We start from the raw sequence: 5,209 nt of genomic DNA, 5'->3' as shown, positions 1-5,209 counted from the left end.
GGAATTTGAGGCTGCTGTGAGCTATGATGGCACCTGTGAATAGCCACTGTACTGGAGGCTGGGCAACATAGCATGACTTTGTCTCTAAAAATCATCATCATCATTGTCATCATCATCATCATCAAATAAAATTCTGGCTATAAAAGTAATTCATACTCATGATAGAAAAGTTGCAAAATAAAGAAAAAATATAAAGGAAAAAAGTAAATCCCACTCCTATTTCCACTTACAGGCAAACTCTTCCTACATTTTTGTGAATTTCTTAAAAATATTTTTTTCTGTGTGTATTTGCGGACACATTTAACATAGTTGAGATCGTAATGACCATACATTTCATGCTCTACTTTTTCACTTAGTAGTACATTATAATATCTTACTCATCAACATTTGCTGAAATCATAATATTCCGTCCTATGCCTCTATAAATTAGCCATATCCCTGGAGTGGTTACAGATTTATATCACAGCTCAGCCGGGAATGTGCAGAGAAACAAAGATTTCTGTATTCTTTCTCTCTGATGTAGTCTCCTTCACACTGTTTCACTCACTGGTTAACAGGGAAAATAACAAAGGGCCTAACTAAAGAATAATCTGAAGCCAGAATTTATTTATTTTTATTTTTGTTTTATTTAAATATTTTATAATCTTATAATTTTAAATTTTTCTTTCTTCTTTTAGCTGCTGGGTTTGTTATGCAGTAGGAATGAAGCCAGAATTTAAATAGCTTGCCTTTAGCTTTTGTCTTTCTACCTAATCCCATTTTGCTTGTCAGAAACCTCTGTCTTGCTCTTTGTATTTCTTCTGTTACAAATTCTAATCCCTGCCCTCCCCTTCTCCTCGCGGATGCTGTATTAGCCAGGATCTCCGCAGAAAACAGATGGTTTACTCAATGTGGTCACTGAAGAGTTTAATGGATTGTTTACAAAAGTGCTGGCAAGGCTAAAGTAACAAATAAGCAATGGCTAGCACTCAGGGACTAGGGATGTGGGACAGCAATACTACCCTGAGGCCCAAGGAGCAACATACCCCCTGCAGCTGCGGGAGAGAGATTGCCAGACAGGAATCCAGGTGGGAGAGCACAGCCATTGCCTACCTGTGGTCAGGCAGAGAGGGAGCAGGACAGTACATACCCTGACCTCTCTCTCATCCTGCTTTCACATTCTTTCCACTGCCTCCCATTAGCAGGACAGGACCGGAGGGCAGAGAGATTAGTATTCTATAGAGGTCAACCTCCCAGTACAAAAAGCAGGATGAAAAACCATGGACCTTGTATCTGAAGGAGCAGGTGGAAAACAGCCAGCCCATGTGATTATGCCAAGGGGAAAAAGGCAAAAGAAACCAGCACATTAAGAAACGAGCACATTTTCAAAATACTGTACTATTCCCATTACATATCTATTGGACTTTTCAGTCATTTCTCATTTTTTAAAATAAGTTTTCAATTAGCAATAATCGCGCCTTGAGTAAACCTCATTGGCTACGGTACTGCTGCTGTGCAAAGCTCAGTTGTTTCTCATTTGTACTTTTATGAATGATATTGTCTCAGAAGGGGACATCTCTTAAACTCTCATGTTCTAATGAAATGAATACTCAGTGAAAGGCGGCACAGTGTCTCCCAGGGTCAGATTAGTTAAGTCTCTTTGGTTGGAAATTATAGAAACGTACGAGAGCTAGCTTAAACTGAAAAACACAGGAGTGAGACATTAATTATTAGGATACTGGGGAGTCGCACTGGGCCCCATGGACTTGAGAGACACACTGGTATTCACGGGTTCGAATGCCATCAGGCCTCTGTGTCTTCATCACATGTTTCTTCTTTTTGTGCACCTCTTTAAATTCTTCTCTTTTGCTCTACAGACCAGCATCTTCTACTTTTCCAATCCACGCAGCAGAAAAGGTGGCCACCTAGTACTCCCAAGTTTATCTCTATCTAATCTAGTCACCCAGAGAAAAAGACTGAATCTTACATCATAGTCCTCTATCAGTGAGGGTCCAATCAGGAGAGAGAAACCACACAGTAATTTGAATAGAGAAAGTTTAACATAAAGAAGTATTAACTATAACAGGATTGGCGTGTTAAGTTTAGCCTAAAGCTGCCTCCTTAAATATTTTAAGTTCTGCTTAATGGTTCCTCTGTGTATAGTGAACTGCAATCTAACTCTATGGGAACAAATGCTAACCTATTCTTGTACCAATCACAGACTTTTGGCCAATCAAGAGGCCAACTGTTCAAACCATGTTTAAATAAGGCAAACGCCAAGCTGTAACTAATTCGGCTGTTTCTGTAGCTTCCTTCTGTATCCCATACTTCTCTTTCTTTTTGCCATCCACAAATCCTCTGCGACCGCATGGCAGTGGCAGAATCGCTCTGAACCTATTCTGGTTCTGGGGTTAGGGGGCAGGTTGCCCAACTCTCCAATCCTTGTTTGCTCAATTAAATTCTGTTAAATTTAATTTGCCTAATGATTTTATTTTACATTTTATTTTATTTTATTTTTTGAGACAGAGTCTCGCTTTGTTGCCCATGCTAGAGTGAGTGCTGTGGCATCAGCCTAGCTCACAGCAACCTCAAACTCCTGGGCTCAAGTAATCCTCCTGCCTCAGCCTCCCAAGTAACTGGGACTACAGGCATGTGCTACCATGCCCAGATAATTTTTTCTATATATATTAGTTGGCCAATTAATTTCTTTCTATTTTTAGTAGAGACAGGGTCTCCCTCTTGCTGAGGCTGGTTTTGAACTCCTGACCTGGAGCAATCCGCCCGCCTCTGCCTCTCAGAGTGCTAGGATTACAGGCGTGAGCCACCATGCCCGGCCCTAATGTTTTTGTTTTAGCAGGAGTAATTAAAGATTGGCCAGTAAGAAGTAAAGAGAATTCTAAAGAGTATGGGGAGAGCAGCCATAAGGAGCCTCTACTGCCCCTAGGGCTGAGATAGAACGTCCGAGGCAGAAACTGCCCCCCACTCCCTACCCTGATGGCTGAGATCTGACCTTATTGGAGAGAGTGTGGCTGCAGTTCACTGAATGGTAGAGAAGGCACTGTGGTGCTGCACTGATGGAACTTGCTGGAAATCCACCTTCTAGGATGCTTGGGAGGTGTCTGCCAGAGTCACTCCTTCTACAAAGGCACCCTTAGGTGGGGTTCCAGGGGAAGCTGCTGGCCTTCGGTTGATGCTGGCCACCATGCACTGCAGAAGTTGCTTGCACTGCAGGAGCTGGACACTGGAGCAGTTGTCTATGCTGTAGAATTTGGACACTGCATGCTACAGGGGCCTGCTGAGCAGAGTGCACTAGCATAAGAGAAAAGAAATTCCTTCCCCCTGTGATGTATCTCTAGTGGCCTTTACTGATAAAGCTTAACATCTGTCAGTTGGCAAAGGAAAAATATTACAATTGTCCAGCTACATTTTTGCAGAGCAGTTAATGAAGATTGAATTTGGAGCTGAGCAGCAGTAGATTATCTAGCACAATCCCAAGTCCATATGCCTGAAGAAGGGACTACGATTGATCCAGCTGGTGGCACCCCCTGGATTGCTCAGTCACCTGTGCTAAGAATGGAATTGATTAACACAAAGAGTTGCAGTGAGCATGGAAAAGCAGGTGCAGAAAAGCAAACTGGTCACCAAGCAGCCTTTGCTTTCCAGGGGAGAGAAACACTTGCTCAAAAGAAACAAGCATCTCAGCCATTAGACAACTTGTCTCTCCTATAGATCAGGGACCTTTCACCAGCCCTCATCCTGGTTTGAAAAAGTACTCCTCAAGACTGTCCATTTTCTTTTAGTCAAACATGCTGCTCACCAAGTAAACTTCCAATTTTTCTTTCTATCTGCCACAATACCAGCTGGGGAACAGACATTGGGCAGTGGATGAGTACACATATAATGCTGTTTGGAAAGGGATGTCACCCACTGTGGACTAATAAATTGGCATCACTGGCTACATCAGCCTTGGGCAGTTTGAGTGAGAGTAAGCCTCTCCCCAAGGGACCATACTTCTGTGGTACTTTAAGAAAAGCTAGTTCTGACCCTGAGAAATTGAGAACCAGGGTTTGGTCTCAAGGGACTCAATCAAGGTGCTCACCTGAAGGAGCTGGAGCCTGCTGCACCCTAGACAACATCATTGCTAGCACATTCCCCAAGAGAACCCTGCTGCGCACATAATTGGGCATGGATAAAGACTCTTCTATAAATGTCCAACCAACAGCCATGATCTGGTTGCTGGACTTTTAGTTTGTTTCCAGTCTTTCACTATTACATATAACACAAGGATGAATATCTTTGTGATTAGTATCATTGTTAGTTGAGCTTTTTGTTGTTGTTTTGTTTTTGTGTTTCAAATGATTCCCTTAGGATAGGTGATTGGAATTAGGAATAAATTGATGTTAAATTCCATCCTCTTCTGTTTTGAGGGGAAGAATATCAACATTTTACAGACACTTGAGAACTACTACCCAAGGATTTCAGAAGTGTAGTACCAATTATAGTCCCAGTGGAGATGGTTTCAGGACATCCTGACACCCACAGAATATTATAGTGTAAAATGTGTGTGTGCATGTGCGTGTGCGTGTGCACAGACACATGAAATCTTTATTTGCATTTCTTTAATTATTATTGGGGTTAGACATTCATGCCCATATCTGTTGATCTCTTGCCCTCTTTTGAGAATTATCTATTCAGCTCTGTTACAATTAAGAAGTATTTTATTTCAATCTCTGGAGAATTTCATGTCCCAGATTCTTTAAGCTGTCCTCTTTTGGATAGAGAACACCTCTGCTTCCACCTCCAGATCTTTTGGAAATTCCCTTCTGACTCTGAGTTCCTTCAGCAAAGGAGGACTGTGCTTGGGTGTCTAAGAGCTCCGATGGGACTGGAAACAAGTGTGTGAGAGTCTTGAAGCCTGAAAAACCAGTGAGCTTCAACCTCAGCTGGAGATTCTTTAAAGGGAAGGGAGTAGTCTGTGTACAGTTTTCTCTCTCAAATTTTTACACCCCAGAGGGATCCTGGATGTTTTTCTTCTCTTTATTGTGATTCAAATTGAATCTCTAAATAAACTCTGCTCCTCTTAAGAGGCTTAAGACATGTGTCCAGAGAGAATGAGACATTAAAGGCCTTTTTTGCCACTCTCACTGCTTCACTTGATTAGCCTAAAAAAGAAAGAAAGAAAGAAAGAAAGAAAGAAAGAAAGAAAGAAGAAAACGAAAGTGCTTTTCTT

General features: G+C 41.8%; 1 pseudogene; it reads right to left on the bottom strand.

Moving 5' to 3' along the window:
• Nucleotides 1-1,392: 1,392 nt before the first annotated feature.
• On the bottom strand, nt 1,393-1,502 carry LOC142874628 (uncharacterized; annotated as a pseudogene).
• Between the last annotated feature and the right edge of the window lie 3,707 nt (nt 1,503-5,209).

The sequence above is a fragment of the Microcebus murinus genome, chromosome 12, assembly GCF_040939455.1.
Source record: "Microcebus murinus isolate Inina chromosome 12, M.murinus_Inina_mat1.0, whole genome shotgun sequence".
Classification (NCBI taxonomy): Eukaryota; Metazoa; Chordata; class Mammalia; order Primates; family Cheirogaleidae; genus Microcebus; species Microcebus murinus.
Note: the sequence above shows the minus strand (reverse complement) of the source record. Positions and strands in the feature narration are given on the sequence as shown.